At 38.3% G+C, this 22,266-nt stretch overlaps 1 pseudogene; it reads left to right on the top strand.

Moving 5' to 3' along the window:
• The first annotated feature begins 556 nt into the window (after positions 1-556).
• Positions 557-22,266, top strand: part of LOC115412994 (mothers against decapentaplegic homolog 6-like) — a 38,326-nt pseudogene continuing 16,616 nt past the window's right edge.

Here is a 22,266-nt window from a genome sequence, read left to right as displayed (position 1 = left end):
GACACTGGATTATTGCGTCCACGAAAGCCGCGGAAAACATCGGGCTTTCAGTGCACAGAGGATTATGTCAGAGGCGAAGGAAGAGTTTTGGAAGGTTTTCTAAGAGTTCGCAAAGCCCGAGTTCAAACTCTGGTAAAGTTTTGGATGTAGCCTGTGTGGTGCTGTTTTTGCTGTTAATTCAGACTCCGCTCCTGAAGTGGTCTAACTATGGTTTGAGGATTGTGTGCGGGATTTCCCAAGTATTGGGGGGCAGAGGGTTTTTAGAGAGCTGGCAAAAGTTGAGGCTTCATTGAGTTGGAGACAGCAGGTCACCCAGCAGTGTCTGCATGTAGCCCTCTCTGTTTCAGTGTTTTGTTGCTGTTTAAACGCAACATATGCGTGATTTGAACTTTCTAATGCTGCGGGATCCCCATCAGACACGGACCACCGGCTGCGCATGCTGTGCGCACCGTGCACAAACACTCGCTCTTGTGCGGACGAGTCTAAATCGATGTGGCATATCCCAAGACCCGAACGGGACCGATACGACACATCCAGAACTGTCTAGGTTGTCGTAATGTTCAAGTCGAAACGCTCAGGTCTTGTACGGCGACTCTGGAGAAGCCGGTCTGGTCACCGAGAGCGACGGGCGGGATGGAAGCAGACGAGGTGAGGGAGGACGGACCGGACCATGTGGCCGAAACTCAGCGAAGCTCCACAGGAACGAGCCGCGCTCGGTGACACACACTGACCCGGCTCCGGGACTCACGGGAGAGGCTGGGGACCTGACAGCAATCCCAGAGAGGGAGGACGAGGGAGCAGCCTGACGATGACCGGGGTGCCATGTGCGTCCGGGAGCACCGAGGCGCACCGCGGGGACACGGCGACAGAAGGACGGTGACGTGTTGTTTGTTTGGGGAATGGTATCTGAGACCTCGGAGCGCTCATTGGGCCCCCATTAAAGATGGAGGGGGGCCCTGTCAGTGCGCCCCGAGGTATGCGGGGTTAGAGGAGGAACTGGAGGGTACTGCCCATAGCGTTCTAAAGAGACTAAAGGAGAGATCTCTAGAAGCCTTGTTGAAGACTGTGGAGACCAAAGGAGGTTTACCTGGGGAGTGCGTCATGGTGCCGAAGTACCGACCTGCGGCTCGGAGCCCACCGCATCTCTCCGCAGTATCTCCTGTGTAAGCTGTTCCGCTGGAGCGACCTGCAGCTGTCCGCCCGGCTGAAGGCGCTCTGCCTGTGCCAGAGCTCCGGCGCAGTGGACGGCGCAAAGGTGTGCTGCAACCCCTACCACTACAGCCGCCTGTGTGGGCCAGGTGAGGACAACAACACTGTTTGTTTTTTATTTATTTATTTATTTATTTTTTATTTTTTTTTGGGGGGGGGGGGGGTAGAAACAAGACAATAATTCAGTTTCAGAGGGATCTGAGGCCTCGGACAGAGACCTAATTCTTGTCCTGATTTTCACCAGACTGAGCATCACTGACTGTTTGCTCAGAATTCCACGCCCACACAGTGGAAACATGGTGGCACTTTCTTACAGTGTTTGAAGAAACTAGCAGCATAAACACTGACTGCGTGTAGCACGTAGTTGTCATAAAATGAAAGGGATTTCCTCCTAAATCAGAGTGTTTAAAGTGTGTCAGATGCCGCTGCTGTTGATCCAAATGTCAGACTGAACTGACATGAACTCCTCTGTGACCACTCATCCACCTGTTCAAATCATCTTGAATAAACTACTCAGATGCTCTTCCACCTACAGTAATCTCATGTTTTACTGCCTGCTCCAGTTTTATAATGCTCACAACTCTGCTTTGACTTTGTTCAAACATTATTTCATGTCCTCTAACATTCCTAACACATTACACACTTATTTAAAATTTGCGTAAAACTTTGCTTCCCACATCATCCAATTGAAGGTCGCTCTCAAGTTGCACTTAGGCTCTTTTTTCTCTGACAAGGAAGGTCCTCCTCTTGTTATTTAGGTGAAGAGTGCCGATAATATACAGTTTGCATAGTGCTGGCGCCAGACTGACCTCGCTGGGTATCTGACTGACTGAGGGCTCCGGCAATTACTGGCTCTGCTCTTAAAGGGGCCGCAGCCAAAAGTCCAGTGCACACTGGAGGGACTGGTGCAGGAGCACCACTGGGCTGCTTTTACACGCAAGTCATCCTGTTTGAAATAATCTTCATTTTTTATTTCAACATGTAGGAGAAGCAGTGACACTCTCAAAGTTGCGGGAATTCAAGTAAATGAGTCCAACCAACACCGTTCATGACAGTAAAGGCTGTAACTAATGACCTATTTCAGTAGCTGACTTGTCAGCGACCACTGTAACTAGTTAACTAGTCAGATTATGAACTGCAGTAAAGGCTCTATATTTATTGCGCAATTAAATACATTTTCTTTCCTTTCCTCCAAGAACTTTGGGTGCACAACAATCAGAATGCTACAAATTGTTGTTAAATATTTAATTAAATATTCAACAATATTGCAGCAGCATTTAAATACCTTTTTTCCATAAACAAAGTGCATTTTGTGCATAACAATTCCAGTGCCAAACAAAATTTGTTCAACAAACGACTAAATACTCAAGTTACAATCAGCAACAAAATAAACATTTTTCCTTAGACAAAAGTGCATTTTATGCATAACAGACACGGTGCATACATTACATTGCTGTGGAATACACATGATGATGTAACTAATGACCCTCAACAACTAAATTAGTCGTTGACTAATTTTGCTGTTAACTATTTGTTGACTAGTTGTTGCAGCCCTATTATGTACTGGGCTTCTTTTACACTTGAGTCATCCTGTATTTATGTGAAATAATTAGCATTTTCTGATGGACATGTAGAGAAGCAGTGACACTCTCAAAGTGAGGAAATTCAGCTAAGTCAGTCCAACATCACTGTTCATAAAATAAAGACAGCATAAAGCAGAGTAAGGGCATATATTTTGATGGTTGTACAGTTCTCAGCAAAAAGTGCTGACTTTATTTTTCCTCTTAGCTCTTCTTTCCTCTTATTCAAAATTACTTTAAGCAGTTTTCAACTGACTAATTATTATGATTTTTTTTTTTCAGAGTCACCTCCTCCCCCATACTCTGTGTCCATTTAGATCAAACAAGCCACTGGGTGAGTCTGAAAAAAATGCTACCACATTACAAGCTAGTAATTGACACAGAAGATGTCACTGTTGTATTTTTAGTTTTAAAATTCAGTTTGTCTTTGAAAAGCTGCTTGGTTTAGAGTTCCACAGAGCTTCTTGGTATTTACCTGTGCTCATGTAGTCTTTTAGAACACCTACAGTTCATCTTTGGTCTACAGCAGAGGGACTGGAATAGCGTTGAAACTAATGTTTTGAAAAGCTTTGATAATACACTTATAATTCCACCAATCAAACTGTCAGGGATATAACAGGAGAAATGCTTATCTAGGTTTTCCAGTGGGTAAAGTTTCAAATAACTAATCTTTTAAAGTTTTTCACTACTACAGCCTGGTCTCACTCTGTTGTTTCCTTTACATTTTCCAGACTCAGCTCTGTCTTACACTGAAACGGTGCCCCCTCTCTTCTCCAACCCGCCTCGTGTTTACGCCAAGAGACTACACAGGTGAGGAGCTGGTGTTATTAACGAGGAAAAAAGCCCCCAAATATTTCTGAAGAGCACATGTTTGTTTGGGCAGGTGATTGTTTAGTTCTTAAACAAGAACTTGTGGAAACTTTCGGAAACACAAGTGTGACTTTTCAAATTTTTTTGAATGACAACCAAAAACCTTTGTGCATAAAGCTTCTATTGTCAGGGAGGCACGGAGGGCCCGGTGGGGGTCTGGGGACTCTCACTATCTAGATACCGCAGGCAGTGTAGCCTTTCTGTCTCTCTCTCTGTTTTCTCCCAGCAAATATTTCACTGGGATGAAGCTGCAATAAGATCCCTGCACATACTCACAATCCCTTTGCCTCGAAAACCACCCATCCCCCCTTTCCCTCTTTCTTCCCTCAATCCCTCCATTCTCTTGGCAATTGAGCAGTGGAAAGAGGCTGGCATTTTGGGGGCGGGGGAGCGAGCAGGCTCTGATGAGGCGGAGGTGTAGAGTTTTGTGTGTGGAAATGGAGGGGGGTTCAAGTGGCTGTGTTTGGACGGGAAACAGCCCCCTCTAGATGATGAAACTGGAGCTTTATTGTTTATGTGCTGGGGTTGGGTGGAGAGGTCCGTGTAGCGTTAGGAGAAACCCACAAACCCACTCGATCAAGCCTCCCTGGACTCACTTGTGGATGGTGTTGAAAGGTGAATGGGCACCTATGAAGGCTTGTGGAGCGTAGTCACGGCATCTCAGAGCAGCTGGAGGAGACGGCAGTATAAAATCAAACTTAATTGTGTGTGTTCTCCTACAGAAGCTTTTTTTGTCGTTTCTGAATTCAGTGTTCCCACGGCTGTGAAAACCTGGAAAAGTCAAGGGATTTTAAATTCAAGCTTTCCAGCCTAGAAGTAAAATTGTCTAAAGTTTTGAAAAAGATAGCAGGTAAAGAACTTCAGCAGTACTTGTAGTGTGGAACAACTTTCTTACATCTAGACCAACCTGTCCTGGCCCGTGACCTTCGTCAGAATCATCACAAAATATATAACCAGCAGCAAGATGAAAACATGCTTAAGAAACAACCAATCCTATACATCTACCATTAACTGGCCAGCGTGGTACCTGGAAACCTTTACTGGTTGGTTAGTAAGGAAAATGCAGATTACTCATTTAGAAGTCAAACACACAAACTGAAACTAGCCTAAAATACAAAACATCTGTCTCTGCTCGGCTTCCGCTAAATCCATTATGTGCCCAGACAGCATAATTTGTGTTTATTATCTATCTATTTTTACTATTTCTACATTACATCCCCATAAATCTTTCATAATATGGTTTCTTGAATTGTAGCCTTTTCTGTGTATGTAACTACACAAGCCAATATTGCAGTGAATTTTGTGATTTGAATTTGATCAGCTAGTCACAAAAATGTAGTTTGGCCTTTGAGAAATGTAAGTCAAACAGGCAAAATTAAAGTAACAGAAAAACCTTTTTAAAAAAATTACAAAATATATTCTGAGTCAGTACCACTGTTTCTCTAATGTCACTACATCCTTAATATCACAAGACAAGAGAAATTGTGTTTATTTACCATTTCTGCAACTAGCTCACTGTAATTCTTGCTAAAAGTGGATCTTTTGCAATTCTAAGCATTTAAACAGTCTATATTTCATTTGTTTAGTCCTATTTGTGATGAAAATATGTCGCGTGAAAGAGCAGACTTCATGTAAAATCATCAGGATTGTATTTTGGCTATTTTTATTTCTTATGGCTGGTACTTGAAGGCCATGTATGACTGCTAAACATTCTCTTTTTTGAAATGTGTGCGTGCTGCATTTGCTACTTGTTTTGCCAAATGGTTGATGAAAATTTCAGTGGAAAGCCAGGCTAGTACAGTACAGCCGTCATTGAAAAGTTTTGCAATTTCATCTGTGAAAACGTCTGAGAACCCTATGAGCGGAAATTAGAAAAAGAATAATCTCTACTTCACTGGTGATTGTTTAACTTCACAAGACAAACGATCTAAATGGATTTTCTTCACTGGCAGGAGGTTTAAACAGTGGCGATTTACATTGACCAAACATAAACACAAATATGTGCTAATGGTAGCCGAGTTCAAAGTTCAATCAGTGTCAATCAAGAGTCAAGTTTTTGGTTGGATTTGGTGTATGTGTGTGTGTGTGTGTGGTCTCTTCCTCCCCTGCCCCCACTCCAGAGCTCTGAACCGAGAACTGGAGCTCAGGCCAAGAGCACGAGTAGGAATTAGACTTGCTAAACAGAGATAGCGAAAAAAAATCTGCCTGTAGCTTTTGTTGTGGGCTTTGTCAGGCCATTAGGCAGGAAATTAGCTCCATACAAAGCTTATTCCAACAAGTATCAAAGAATTGAACATAGCTTAAAAACCCTTGATGTTGCTTAGCTGTTTCAATAGTGTAAATGAATCTTTTTTGTGCAGCTGATCCTCTGGCACATCTTCTAAAAGCCTGTAATGTTTCTTAACAACAAATACAAGCATTGAACATACTCTCTGGCTCTTCAGCATCTTTTTTGTTCCTTTAAAAAATCTATGCGGCCTAGCTTAAAAAAAAAAAAACAAAAGCTGCAGGAGCAGGGTGTGTCCATACATACCTTTGCCCGGGCCTCTTTATCATTCAATCAGTTAACATTCCCTTTAAACCCAGCAAACAACACTGCTTTGAAAAAAAAAAAAAGAAAGAAATGTCTACTGGAAGTTTGGTTGGCTTCATCTACTCAGAACCTCTATGACACCAACAAAAAGTGTCATTCAGCTGCTTATTGTCAAGATCTGGAAGTGCTGTGTATGTTTCTGTGTGTGTTTCTGTGTGACAGGCAAAGAGACAGAGAGAATTTCAGACTCGGTGATAAGATCGTTTCAGACTAACTCACATAGGGGTTCTGTCAGGACAAACACACCAATCAGCAGGTTTGTCGCAGAAGGACTAAGGTTTTCTCCTTGACTTCTGCACATGATGTAGAATGAAGTTTCATGCTTTAGACCGTATTAAGTAACGTGCATCATTACACAAATATACATAATTTAAAGAATCCAGTTGCACTATAATGTACTGCTGCTTTTAACCTTATTCTTTTGATGTTTTATCTCATTCTAAAGTGATTCATAAGTTAAATTAGAAAGCATGTATGTTAGGGATGTAACGCTATGAAAATTTCATATCACGGTTATTGTGACCAGAATTATCATGGTTATCATTATTATCACGGTATTATTGAAATTGTGCTCAAAATGTTCAAAAAGTACTAATACACACACTGAAAAAATTTAACCAAGTTGTATTTTGAAAAAAAAACAACAAATAAAATAATTGGCACAATGTACCTTCTGTTGCAGAAACATTCAAGTATTAACCCTTAGTGGTCTGAGCCTATTTTGTCCGTTTTTCAGTACTTTTGATTTTGCCTTTATATACTATATCAACAAATGTTTATTATACACATGTTTGGAATCTTTTTTTTTCAGCACAACTTCATTTATATCATCTGTTATTTTTTTTTCACTTTAACCTACTATAAAAACATAAAAGGACAAAAAACACACACAAAATATATAAAATCCGATTTGAAAAATGTATATAATCTCTTGCATAAATAACACACAGATGCTTAACGAACCTTTTCAAAGACTTTAAAGTGAATATTGGTTCCAAATATTAGGTATATAAAATTAAAATTGTAATAAATTAAAACTATATTCAATATTTGACATACATAGGCGTTTTTTTCCCCTAAAAGTGCAGTAATCAGACACGGTTATCATGATAATTAGAATTTAAACATTAATACTAACCGTCGGCAATTTTAACCGCCGTTTATCGTTATACCGGTAATCGTTACATCCCTAATGTACATATATATCCACAAATGTGATGTGTGTTTGCTTCCAGGATTTCCTATGCACAAAAAAAAACAGTTTAATCACTTGATCTATTCAACAGCACTTTTACCAGCACTGATTAAGAATGTAAAATACTCTAGAAGCGTTATAGTCATTTGTCACATATTATTTTACAAAGTTAGAAATCATGTTTAATATTAAGCCTTTGGGGCGGGGGGAGGGCTTTCTTTGCATGTTCTCCTTGTGTTTGTGTGGGTTCTCTCCGGGTACCACCGTCCAATAACATGCACTAATAGATTAAGCTAAAGTGCCTAAGGGTGTCATTTGACAGTGATTTGTTGTTCACTCTACATGTTAGCCCTGTGATGAATTGGCGACAGTCCAGGGTGTACCCCACCTCTGCCGAAACCTAGCTGGGATAGGCACTAGCATCCCTGTCCAATAAAGGTACCCTCTTGAATGAATAGTTTATTACACTGGTATCAGATCAGTATTTGTATGGGCTAATATACCAAAACCTGGGAATTGGTATCGGAAACGAACAAGTTGGTCAGATAAAAGGTTAATGTGAGTTCGCACAGTGGAAGCAGGGAAGCAGACCCCCCCCCACTCCAAAAAAAAAAAAAAAAAGTAACTTAAATGTCCCTCAAGCTCAGGAGAAACATACAATGGCTACAGTGAAAAGAAAAACATGATGTATGAGAAATAGGGATGTAACGATTACCGGCATAATGATAAACAGCGGTAAAAGTCCAGACGGGTTAGTATTACTGTTTCAATTCTAATTATCATTAAAAACTGTGTTAATTACCACTCTTTGAAAAACTCACAGTGATACTGCTCATTCCCTGGAGAAGCAGCAGCAGTCCAGGTGCACATGCACAGTTTGCAATGTTTAGCCTCTGAAAACATGGTGGAAGGCACCAGCATGCAGAGTCCTGCACGGGTCCACTTTTCCAAACCCGTACCGGCAAAGCTGAGTACCACAACCCAACCCATTACCCACATTTTTTTCATGTCCAATCCGCACCCTCCCGTACCGGCGTACATTAGACCCGCAACCCGACCAAGGTTATTATCATTAACAAAAACTAACGAAATGACGAAAACTGGAACTGTAAAAACATTTTCGTGAACTGAAATAAATAAAAACTATAATTAAAAGAAAAAAACGATAACTGACTGAAACTGTAATGTGTGCTTACAAAACTAACTAAAACGGATAAAAAGTTATGGATAAAATTCCCTTAGTTTTCATCTTTGTCAACGTCGAATTGATATGAAATCGATTTATTTCACTCATTCAATTTTAGCTGCTGGCACCATATGATATTTAAGGCTCCGTCACTTGTGGTTACTTGTGGTTTCCAGTCGTCTTCTGGTCCCCACTCTAACTGGAAACATGGAGACTAAAGTTAGGAGAAAGCAGCAGAGTCCTGTCTGGGATTTATTTGAATTCCACAGCGAAGACGATAAAAGATTTTAAAAAACTAAACTAAAACTAAGCATTTAGAAAATATGAAAACTAATAAAAACTAGTAAACCTGCTCTAAAATGAATTAAAACAAACTGAATTAGAGAAAAAAACAAGTCAAAACTAAATAAAACTAAACTATAATGAAAAATCTAAAACTATTTGAACTTTGAACCCGACCCGACCCTTGATTAAATACATTGTCTACACAGTAACTCACTTTTAAGGGCTTTATTTTTGGCTGAACCATACGCCATCAATAAATCTCTAATATGTGCAGCTCAGTGACGTCTGTGGCTGGACATAAACAGAGGTGAGGCTCACTTCACAATAAAACAAACTGGCTGTGGATCAACCACGGTGAAATTAAATGATCATCATCAATTAAATGTCCTGCAAATTATTTTCTTCCGTGAATCTTCTTTTATTTTTTCACTTTGAGCCCACTACCCACCCGCATTCATTTTATTTCAGTGTGTGTATAAGTGTTTTTTGAACATTTTGTGCCATTTCAACAATACTCGCATATTGTTGAAATGTGTGAAATGTAATAAGGATAATCTAATCGTGAAAATTTTGGTCACAATAACCATGATATGAAATGTTCATATCGTTTCATCTCTGAGAACCAATGAAAATTCTCCATTTTCACTGTGCTATTCAATACTTTTTTACATCCATATTTTGTTTTCCTTTTTTGAACATTTGATGGCACTCAAGTCATTTTAGATGACAGACGTAACCAGTTAATATGATGGAAGCAGACCTGTATACATTTACAAATAAAAGAATACCACTGTCTGTCTGCATGTAAAAACATCTGTCCATCAGATTTGAGTATATAAAACACAGCGATGAGTGTGTGTTTTGAAGATTATAACAAACCTAACAGCACTATCATATACTGTATCAAGAGCATGTAAGCACTGTGATGATGCATTCATATAAATAATGTCCCCAAAATCCAGCATATACATGAAAGTGACAGCAACAAGTCTCTGTGGAGCATCAAAAGAAAGTAAGATTTTATCATGAAATAGAAGCTCAACTTTAGCTTCAGTCTTCTTAAAAATTGCTCAATGTGAGGAGTGAAGGACAGTCAATCATCTATTAAAATACTAAGACGTCCCTATTCAGATACTCGCACAATTTGATGGCCGTGAGAAGTGGTGATTAGAGGTTAGAGGAAGGTCCAGTAGCTTTGACTGCATTTAAATAACGTAAATTTGTTCTGGTTGAATTTAAAACTAATTTAAATCATAATATTTTGATTGTACAATATTAAATGCGCAGTAGAGCTGTGTAAGAGCCAGGCTGGGTGTGTATATGATGTGTCATCTGCATAAGAATTTATGTTGGCATTGGAAATGTTTTGAGTGAGGGGATGTTTGGAGAGGTCCCAGGACTGACCCTTGTGGTACTCCCTTTCTAACTGCAAGTAAGTTGGATGTGCGACCTTTAATTTGTACACACTGTGTTCTTTGTGTGAGGTAGTTATCAAACCAGCTGATGGCTTGATTTGAAAGTCCAATACTGATTAATTGTAGACTACTAATTTCAATTGTAGATGATCCACTGTGTCAAAAGCTTGGAAAGATCAATAAAAAGGGTTTTGCAATGTTGCTTATTGTCCAGAGGCAATGAAATCATTTAGAAAATTTAAAACTGCAGTAACTGTGCTCTGTGATTTCCTAAAACTAGACTGATAGGCACATAGTATTTTGTTCTTATGTAGAAATTCCTTGGGTTGATGACTGATGAGATGTCTCAGTGCCTTGCCCAGAATAATTGTGAGCATAGTGGGGCCACCTCCTTTAAAAAGAGGTAGAACAAAGGCAGATTTCCATATACATGGAATTTCATTGGTTAAAAGAGACAAGTTAAAAATGTCTCTTTTGAGGACATACAGTAAAATCAGTGGCTAGGCGTATTAAAAAATGCTCTAATTTATCAAGAGCAGCTGATTTAGAAGTATCTAAAAGTCTGACAGCTTTGTGCACCTACGAGACTTCAAAAGTAAAACTAAAAGTTGGATTCGCTGAAAGTTGAGCATCTGACACAGAATGTTTGTGTTTCCGACTGTCGCAATGACACAGTGATAACTAATGTCATTTGCAAATATGAAAGTTTTTGAGTATTTATCAGCCATGTTGGTTATAATTAAATTAATGAAAGATGGCTTTTGAGGGGCCTTCATGTTTGGTTTAGTAGGGCCGTCCACAGCCTGAAACAGATTTAAAGTGCCAAAGTATGCTTTGCAATTATCTGAGGATGAGGATGCAACAAATTCCATTTTAAGTCACCCAAAACTGTTATGTCTTTATAGTCAAGATCAGTTATGAGCAAGGTTATTATCGTTAACTTAAACTAACGAAATGACAATAACTAGAATTGAAAAAATATTTTCGTTAACTGAAATAAATAAAAACTATAATTAAAAGACAAAAACGATACCTAACTGAAACTGTTTTGTGTGTTTACAAAACTAACTAAAACGTATAAAAATTATGGATAAAATTCCCTTCGTTTTCATCTTTGTCAATGTCGGATTCATACAAACTCGATTTATTTCACTCTAGCAATTTAGCTGTTGGTACCATACGGCACTTCACGGTCCTTCACTTCTCGTCACTTATCGTTTAGAGTCGTCTTCTGGTCCCCACTCTACCTGGAAACATGGAGACTAATGTTTGGAGAATTCAGAGTCCTGTCTGGGATTTATTTGAATACGAAGAAGAGAAAAGATACGACGAAAGTAAAATTAATACTAAAAGTAAACTAAAACTAAGCATTTAGAAAAAAATGAAAACTAATAAAAACTTGCAAATCAGCTCTAAAAATGAATTAAAACTAACTGAATTAGAGAAAAAAAAGTCAAAACTAAATAAAACTAAACTAGAATGAAAAATCCAAAACTATTACAACCATTTTCAGCTGAGGGTGTCCTAGAACAACCACCAACAGTTATGTATAAGGATTTGGAAACCTCCAGATCCAATGCAAGATCCTCACACTGCCTGCTCACTGATGTAGTCAAACCTTTACACAAAACCCATTTCACAAAGATTGCAACACCAAGATGGTCATTCTGGTAAACATTATATCCATCAATATGAATATCCTTATTAAGAAAGGATTTTGTTAAGCAGCTTTCCAAAAAGATCATGACATCTGCATTAGTCATCTGAGCCCATGTTCCAATCATATCCATTTTCCCCAACACACTGTAAACATTCAGATGAAGAAAACCTAGACCAGACCTTGTTTTAAAATCAGCTGGGGTGTTAGAATTGTAGTTGTATCAGCACCAGGATTAGGCTGCACATTTCCAGAGATCAACAATGACATTACAATCCGCTCTCTCTGCCCTTTATATTGACTCTTATAATAAACCTTTGAATTCTTTATTTCTTTTACATGCCCATGTAAAACAAGTAACACTGAAACTGTCATAAAGACCGCTGACCCTGAACAGATTGCTCAAATCCACAGTGTCAGATAAATCCTATTCTTCTTATTCCCCTTTGCGCTGCAACCAAGTCAAGAATTGACTGGACAGGAGTTCCCACTCCCGTCGGATCTGGGGCCAGTCCTGTAGAGACTTGGCAAACACAGTTCAGCGAGGAACAACAACAGTAGTACATGATTCATCTTGATCATCATTTGTATGCAGGGTCTAATCAACAGCAGCTGAAGAATGACATAGTCAATAGAGCAAAGATGGAGGTGGAATCCAGGTCAATCCTGGGGGAATCCAGGCCGGGAATTTCCTCCCCCTAGCTGAATGAATGACGATTAGTGTGATGTCACTTGTAAACAGGAAAATCAGCAAGCAAGGAAATGCTGTGGATAAATGAGCTAAAATCAGGACCAGTCTGGGTCAAAGTAACAAGAAAAACAATTTATGTTTCCAGTAATAATAGGAAGTTTCACTGCGTCCCATTAATGATAACACCGCAGTTCTTTCCACAGGTTAATTTATTTATTTTTGTCCACAAATGCACCACGTTCACCAATTCACTGTCAAACTTACAAAACAATAACTTAAGATTAGTATTTATCAAGTTGAACATATTTGCATACATATACATATAACTGATAAACATACCTCACTGGCATAACATCCAAGAGGGAAATGAGAAACATGAAAAATAAACTTAAACTTGTTTCTTTTAACAACTTACAACTTGCAAGCATGTGTGCCCCTGGAAACTATCACTGAACTTAGGTTCCTACGTGACAGCGATCACTTACAATAAAACAAAATATGTTTTGCTTCAGCTAAAGGAAGAAATAAGCCCTCTCCGTCATAATGAGGAAAATGGAGCATATGAGACAAACATGATGCATAGGCAGCCCAGCTCTGCAGGAAAGTAGCATCCAAGACCCTCCAGTCCAGGATCTAAGTCCCAGTTCATAAGGGGATCCCTATGCAGTATAGAGGGGGAGGAGCTTCAAAGGCCAAGTGGATCAAACTGATGTGTCCATAAGGGAGGCATTTGATCAGGCTCCAACACTGAAGCTCAAACTGGTCAAAAGTTTATAGCTTTGAAGGAACATTTGCAGACACATTGAAATAGTACCATAACTCAAAACAGCACACAACCAGGCATACCTGTAGACAAGCAGCGAGGCGTACTGACTTAGGCTGAGGATGATGTTTCTCTCCCTTGTTCTGAAGATTTTCTCAGGAAGGAGTTGACTTACCATCACTTTTTTTAATGTATGTGTATGTAGACCAGTGTTTTTCAACCTTGGGGTCAGGACCCCACATGGGGTCGCCTGGAATTCAAATGGGGTCGCCTGAAATTTCTAGTAATTGATTGAGAAAACCGGAGAAAACGCCTATGTAAAGATATTCTTTTAGGTCAAATGTTTGAGTATATTTTTAATTTATTACAATTTTGATTTTATATACTTAATATTTGGAACCAATATTCACTTTTAAAGTCTTTGAAAAGGTTCATTAAGCATCTTTATGTTATTTATGCAATAAATTATATACATTTTTCAAATCGGATTTTATATTTTTTGTGTGTTTTTTGTCCTTTTGTGTTGATTTAGTAGGTTAAAGTGAAAAAAATAATAGGCAGATGAGATAGATGAAGTTGTGCTGAAAAAGAAGATCCCAAACATGGGTATAGTAAACATTTGTTTATATAGTATATAAAGACAAAATCAAAAGGACTCAAAAACAGCCAAAATAGGCTCAGACCACTAAGGGTTCAGATGCTGCAGCTCTTTCATAATTCACATTTTGAGTTCTTGTTTGTTCAGTTTTAATTGTCGCCTTGCAAATGCAAGCTGGACTGACTGTACATATCCTGACCAAGGAAAATTAAATTAATTTCAGCAACAAAATGTCTCTGTTTTGAAAGTCTGGGGTCGCCAGAAATGTGTGATGCTAAAATGGGGTCACAAGCTAAAAAGGTTGGAAACCACTGCTGTAGACCAAGCCTGATGTAGCTACAGTGCACACTCTTTTCTGTTAGTGTAAGTATATAGTATATCTTTGTCATTTTCAACCATATGAGATCACTGTAATCACCAACCGTTTGTCCATCTTGCTGCCATTAGGCTGTGGCATTTGGACATGTGGAAGCAAGCAAGGCAAAGATACTTAATGGGCATCAGTATTGGCTTAGATGCACTGAAGAAAGTCAAGAAGACCGCCTCCTGTCTGCTCTCAGTAATCATATTTTGGTGGCTTGTTTGCTTAAGCAGAGCAAGGTATCAGCCAAACATCCTGTCTCAAAGCCCTGTCTGCACTCGCAGCGGCATTAACCCCATGAATCGGCCCTTTGACTGATAGGGCACAGCCCAGGAATGTTGGGAAATTGGGAAGGTGAGGGGGAGTAGGGTCTGTGAGTGAAAGAGCTGTGAGGGGAATCAAGGGGTCAGACCGTGGAGAGTGACATCTGATACATGTTTGAACATTTTGCTGTTAATACTTAAGAAACGCAGAATCGAGTCGACATTCCTGGGCGTTTTGGGCGACAGTTTTAAGAGAGTGGCTGATTTAAGAAGTTTGGTTCATAAAGAGTGAAGCTTTCCAGGTTGGCTCAGGTTGACACACTTGGATAAAGTTTTGTAAATTATCTACTGAGGCCTGAGGAAAGAATTATTTCTCAAATGCATTTAAAATAACATATCTTCCAGAGTAGGGTTGCCTATGAGATCTAAACGTGTTAAAGATTTAAAAACAATGACAGAAGGTAGACACTTCCATTTGACTCCATCCAGTGGGAATCTATGTGTCTAAGTGTGGACGGGTCCTCTCAGTGACCTGAGCCTCCAGCCTGTTTGCTGGCACGCGTACAACACTTGCTCTTATGCCTGACTGAGACACATTAGACTATGGAATTCAACATCAAGTGCTGGCCCATTAACCATTTGCCATTTCCTCAAATATTTTCCATCACGCCTCTTTTTCACTATGAGCAGGGTATGCAGCGGAGGAGAGAGCCCTGTGTGTTTGGTTTGGCCTTTTTCTTCCTGAAATACTTTTGTTTTCTTTGAAGTGTGTCATTAAAAGTGTTATAAGCGTCTACATTTTACTCATAACACTCTTTAGTTTACCTGAGAAAGAGAGAGAGTGGGAGGATATTTAAAAATGTCATTCTGATGAAAGCTGCAATGATTAATCGATTAGCTGTCAACAGCTGCCCTGGTATTCAATAACTGGTTTGAGTAATTCTCTGATTGCAGCCTCTTAAAAATGATTAGTTTGTTTATTGATAATAAAGTGGCTATATTTGAGTTGTGATCCAAATCAAACATTTGAGGATGTTGTCTTGGACATTAGCAAACACCAACGAACAGTTTTCATCCTTTCAACTTGACAGTTGGCCATAATAGATGGCACATTTGTTGGATGAGTACAGCTTTATGAAACCTTAAAGTTTAGCTTTAACAAGTATGAATAAGCTGGTACTAATTTCACATAACTGCTCTTCATCTGCACAGCTGCTGATGTAGAGCTTGACAGTAATATTTTTATGTACTGTGAAGACAAAAGTAATCCTGTTCCTGTTACATGTCACATTATTATGGTTTTCAGGCTATTAACATGCAATTAACACGCTTTAAAGAAATTATATATTTCCACTACCGGTCAAAAGTTTCAGAACACCCCAATTTTTCCAAAATTTCATTAAAATGATGCAGTTGAATGTCTCTGTGTACTCTGAAATCAAAGCATTGAACAAATAAACAATTGAAGTTCAAAAAGAAATCATGGAATCAATTTAGAAACCAAAATGTATTCTAAACTTTGGACTCATCACAGTATCCACCTTTGGCAGATGGAACAGTTGAACACACTCGTGGCATTCTTTCTACAATGAAAATCAAACATTCTTCAGAAAATTCTTCCCGGTCGGTCGGTCGGAGGACTGAGACTGTTCTCATTGTTGTTTAGCAAGTCATTCATTTTTGAATTATTTGTTAATCTGACAATGTATGTATTTATATATGGTACATACCATGCAGACTATTTATTTATTGTATACTATATAATCCATCAAAAGAGGGTGGTGCTTTACTTACCTCACGTACATGGAAGAGTGCTGCCCATCTTGTTCTGACATTTGCCATCATTGGGGCATCTTGATCTCCTTCCTACCTTCTGTGGACAAAGGTCTTGTTGTCACCTTTTCCTCAAGGTGTCTTTTCTGTACTTCTGAGAGGAGCACCACCCATATCACCTCAAGGGTCTCCTTTGTTTCACCAAATGGATATGGTGGGCACTATTTGACCTCTGCTTCCTTCAGTGTCATCACTCTATAGGCAGCACCACATCTGTTATTTTTCATGGCATTTACTGAAACTTCTGGACATCCAAGCCGCCTCAGCTTAGTTCAGTGGAAAACCTAGTTTGTACTTCAACCTTGTCTTCCATCCGACATATCCAGTGACTGAACTGCCTGTGTCTAACATGGATGCAAGAACTTCAGCACCTTCCCCAAACTCATGGTCAGAGAGGTGAACTTTGTCCTGAATGACTGATTCTATAAAACCACCAAGAACAGAAGATTTAAATTTAATGTCAGAGTTCAATAAAGTTCCAGTTTCTCTGAGAGCAGCATAGTCTCTTTCCAGCTGTAGTTCAGTTGTACCAGGGAAGGATTGTTCAATAGTTTGTGCTATTTCCTGTTTCAAAACATTCACTGGAATCTTGGAGACGCTTGTGATGTCAAAACCATTTTTGTCAAAACTGGATGAACTCGGATGATATGACAATGATGTTTAATGGCTAGCGAGAAGGACACATTTTTAAGTCTGCTTGTTGTCAGATAGCCATGTTTTGCTTCAAAAGGTTCAGTGTTCAACAAGCGGACCAAGGGTAGTGCTCCAAATAATGATCATTTGGTTGTAGTGTCACATAAGGAAAGATTTCTTGATATTTTTGTCTGTGTTATGAAGTTTCGCTCTCAAGATATGCTGCAGACTCCTCTGTGTGAGTTGGAGCAACGACAAGCTCTACAAGGCCTTTAAAGTCCAATAATATTTGCCATGCCATTTCACCCTCAGGCACCAAATGCCCAATTATAAATGGGAGCAGTCTTAGCAGGGCCCAATTTTCATGGGCGTTCCCACCAATCATCTTTCTTGTTGAAAATGTGTGTGGGATCACAAGAGGTCTATTTGTGTTGTCTTCCTACTTGAAGAGGAAATGCAGGATAGTTTTGTTTAGGATTTCAGGATCAAAACATTTCTTGGATATCAGCAATAACAAACAATGTGCAAGCTCTACTGCCACTTATTCCTGCAAAAATATGATGCATAACATCTGAAGGATATCCTGTGTGAACACTGAGGTGGGCAAGACTTTTACTGATAATACAATGATGTGACACCAAAACAGTTTGTGCAGCTCTTAATAGTCAACTGTGCATGAGGCCCATGAAGTTATTTGTCCTGAGACTGAATAAACCTGACTTCAACTCTTTGGTTTAGATGTCTGCTTTTGTTCCTGTGCAGATGTGCCCACTAGAGAAGCTCTCATTAAAACCAGATATGCTGGGAGCATCCACATTCTCTGCCATAGCATGAATTGTTCCTTTTTTAAATCCACCAAGCACCACAAAGCATTTTCACATTTAGTAAAAGAGGCTGTAAGACCCTGTCATATCCATACTTGTTCATATAATTACAAACGACTGACAAGTAAATTTACAACAGTGATTAATGTGAAAAAAGGAAATGACGCTTATGTTACACATAAGTCTGTCAGTTTGCTGTACTTTATGGCTTTAAATGACTTAATCTGTATCATCTCTCCTTTCAAAGATCTGCTGGAAAGACTTCAGCATATGCACATACTGAAAACTTCTGTTGTTTATAAGAGTCAAGAATGTACTTGGGCTTTACCACCTTAAAGTTTTCTTTATAATATTGGTTGCTGAGATGACAAATGCTGGGGGAGCCGCCGTTCCCTGTTGCTAAAGGTTACATGCATTAAGAGCACTGACAACCTCTTTTAGGACAGATTTATCAGTGTTGGTATTATGCTTCAGGTCTTCAAGAATGTCAATCAAAGTGGCAATATTGCAGAATTTAATAAGTAATAAGAATGATAGTTATATAGTAATAAGCAATAAGAATTCAGCAGTTTTTGTACCAGCACATATGCAATGCTGCAGCAAATTTTTTGCTTTTTGTTTGTATGTTTGTTATATGTTTTGACAATGTCTCAGCACTCAGAGCATCATCATCATCATCATCGTCATCATAATAATAATAATAAAAACTGAGCAGAAACAATAGAGCTTAGGCTCTGGCCCTGACTACAGGACTGGCTTTGGTTTCTGTTGCCCCAGAGTTTTTGTCAACTTGTGTTTTGGCTTTTAATGGAGTTGACTGGAGTGGAGTTGACTGACTGTGACTCTGACGTTCAGTCAAACTGTCACCTGCACCATGCAGCCCACAGTTAATGCATATGTTTGTTTGCCTGGCTTTCAAACATGTAGCCGCATAGTGTTAGTGAGAACAACTTCATATATGTTCATTCATATATTGTGCAATTTTCACAAGCATACAGTATCCTCAGTTATGTATATGTAGGTCTATGGAATAACTAAGGAGTTGTCTTTTCTATGGGTTATTGTTCGATCCATGTTGGTTGGATGTTTTATTTTTAAAAAAATCAAAAATCATTGCTTTGTATAAATTAAAAACTAGTCAGTTTTGAAAATATAAGTAGCACAGAGTACACATATTTTTGTTAACTCTTGAATATAGATATCTGGAAAATCTACTCAACCATGTTTATTATTTGAAGAAGCGTTTGTGTCACTTGAACAGTCAGATAGTACAAAGAACCTTCCATTTATGCTACAGGTTTGGTTAGCTTTGCCTGCCTGTGTAAGAACTGTCTAGTTGTGCCTCAACTCAAGTCAAAATACCTGAAAAATAGCCTTCTTCACCATGTGTATGTGTTTAATTTCATAGATTAACTTGTTTCAATGAAAATTTATTTTCATTTTCTGCCATGTTGTATTTTTTATTTTGACATTTACTGTTTAATTTGAGGAAACATGCAGGACAATAGTATGTTAATGCTTGAGCTCACTCTCATAATTATCCATGTTTTCTAAGATGTATTTCCAGGCCTGGTGTTACCGGCTGAAAGAGTCTCATAGCACTTTTGTTGCTAGATTTAGGAACTTCTCAAACTACCCTAGAATTTTTTTTTTTTTTTCAAAAAGTACCTAGCAATAAATTTTGCTACTTTAAAATTTGTTTGGAAACTTTTAGCAATGTTTGAAAAGTGACTCAAACACTAAAACATGTGTGTTTTAGTGTTAAAGTATTCATGTAAATAAATTCCATTAGACACAAAAGGGTGTCATTTTTTTTACCTCTGTTGTCAGATTTTAAACAGTGGTCAAAAGTCAGAGATAATAACTTTTTACGCTCAACAGCCCATGCTGCCACAGAAAGTACAAAAACCTGGTCTATTTATGCCTTAAATACTTCTTAAGACTTATACGTTGCAATATGAATTGCACAGGTGTAGATGAAATGAAATTCCAAAGAGAAATTTTAGTTGGAGTTTTCGCCTAAAATACCAGGGGCCAAAAATGTCCCGTCAGAGCGAACTTTAACTGATTACCAATCCAACATTTATTTCAATATAAAGTAGCTTTTTGTTTTGGATAATCCCTCATGGTCCAACTAAAGCAAAAATGAATTTAAAAGTAAAAGTGTGGGTCATTTACTAACACTAATCTGTCCGATTGTCTCTAAACTGTCCCGTCAGAGAGATTTTGAATACCGTGTTTTGACCCACACACATTTTCTCTTTAATGACATGAAATGATTTTCTCAGTCACGGTAATAAAAACCCATGGTCTGTCTGCCTTTGGAGACTCTGACGTGAACGCATGTATCGTATGTCTAAAACAAACCACTGCACCGAATATAAATCACTCCCGTTGACACTGACAGTTTTCTGTTTGGTCTCTTTTTGGTCCATTTAGATTATTAACCTTTTCATGCATACTGGTCACTCCAGTGGACAGTTATTCAAAGCTCTTCTCTTGTTTATTTATGGATTTTGTTGTTGTAGTTCCATATCAGCTGACACAGTGGACGCTTATGCATCATCCCATCCACTGTAATTCATACCATTAGTGTAACTTTGCTGTTCTATATAAACCTGATCTGCAGTTACATGTTTGAGTGTTGAAGGGGTGGGATTAAATAAATTAGACTTCCTCCCACTCCTTTTCAAATGTGCAAATGAAGTTACGTATATGTATAAGTTTTGTTTTTGTTTTTTTGTTTTCTTCCATGACCTCTTACTACCTGTTTTATTTCTAAAGACTAAGTAAGATTACTTTGTCTTGTTGCATATTGTAAATAAACTAAACTAAAAAAATAAATAAATAAATAAAAAATCAATTGCTTGTTATTGTTACTAAACTGCAATTAACTTTTTTTTTTTAACTAAAAAGTTTTTTTTTTTTTTTTGCATATTATCTCCATGAAGTGAGTAATGACTAGTATTAGAGTATGTTAAAATGTGAGAAAACATCACATTAGCAGCATTAAAAAGGTTTTTATTTCATAGTTTTCACACAATATATCAGTAAATCCATGATTCTTTGCTTCAAAAATGAAGCACATGGTGTCAAGCGGACTTTTTTGGAAAATTTTCAGTCGCATTGTTTTTTTCATGCCTAAAGAGGAATAAAAACACTCAGGAAAAAAATGTTTATTAAGGTTCTCATAATTCATGCATGAAAGGGTTAATATAGACTGAACATTAAAAATATTGTAGTCTCCTAAGTGGAGCGTAAGGTTAAAAACCAAACTGAAGACAACTATTACAGTTATGCAAATTGGGGGATGATGTCATTTAGCCACTTCTAGCAACTTTTAGGACAAACACTAGATACTTTCTTTACTGAGGAGTTGGAAACACTGCAGAGCCTATTGTGTGGTAATTGTGCTGTGTATTTTTAGTCTGCAGTCCACACACTGGTTTCTCATTCAGATAATTCACTGAAATTAGGGTTTAGTTTCATGACTTCTTTCATAGTGGAACAAATGGATATATTCCACCAATAAATGTGTGTAATTATGTTGTGAGGAGTGAAGCCCGTATAGCTAGACCACGTGAGACTCAATGAGAGACTTGTCAACTTGACCTCTGTGACAGGCTGAGCAGGGGGAGGAAGTGTCGAGGAAGAGGGCCTATCCAGGAATGTGTTGGGAGGGGAGGCCTGTCAACTACGGAGCGGTGTCCACTTTGGTATCGACTATTATTAGGGCTAGGCATGAAAAAAACTTTCATATACATGGATATTGATCATTTTCATGGTAAATGTTAAATAATTGTTTAGATGATGTTTTGTCCTTAGTTAAAGTAATGGTTTTAAGCTGTTTATAAAAGACTTAACAAGATGACAATGACATAAAAGATCCAGTGAGATTAACGGGAACATTATAAATAACAAAACAAGATTACAACATAAAAGACACAAAAAAATTATGTGAAACAACATAAGATACATCAGATGCAACTCGAAGATGTAAGCAACGTAAAAGACACAACATGATGAAAATGACATAAAAGAAAAGAAGCATCTGTACTGTGGCTTCTGTACTTTTCTATGTCAAATATAACCTGTGATGCTGCTGCACGGGTTCAACATGTGATAAAGTCTTATATCCTGCACTGTAAAAAAGTCTGTAGTTTAACAGAATTTTCACTGTTTATTTTACAGATTTTTCCTGTGTTTTTAAGATACAGGAAAATATCAATGAAATGACAAAAATAGACTGTGATTTTACATGTCAAATGTAAAATAACATGAAAAAACTGTAATTGTGAATAAACATAAAA

Source organism: Sphaeramia orbicularis, chromosome 3, assembly GCF_902148855.1.
Source record: "Sphaeramia orbicularis chromosome 3, fSphaOr1.1, whole genome shotgun sequence".
Lineage (NCBI taxonomy): Eukaryota > Metazoa > Chordata > Actinopteri > Kurtiformes > Apogonidae > Sphaeramia > Sphaeramia orbicularis.
Note: the sequence above shows the minus strand (reverse complement) of the source record. Positions and strands in the feature narration are given on the sequence as shown.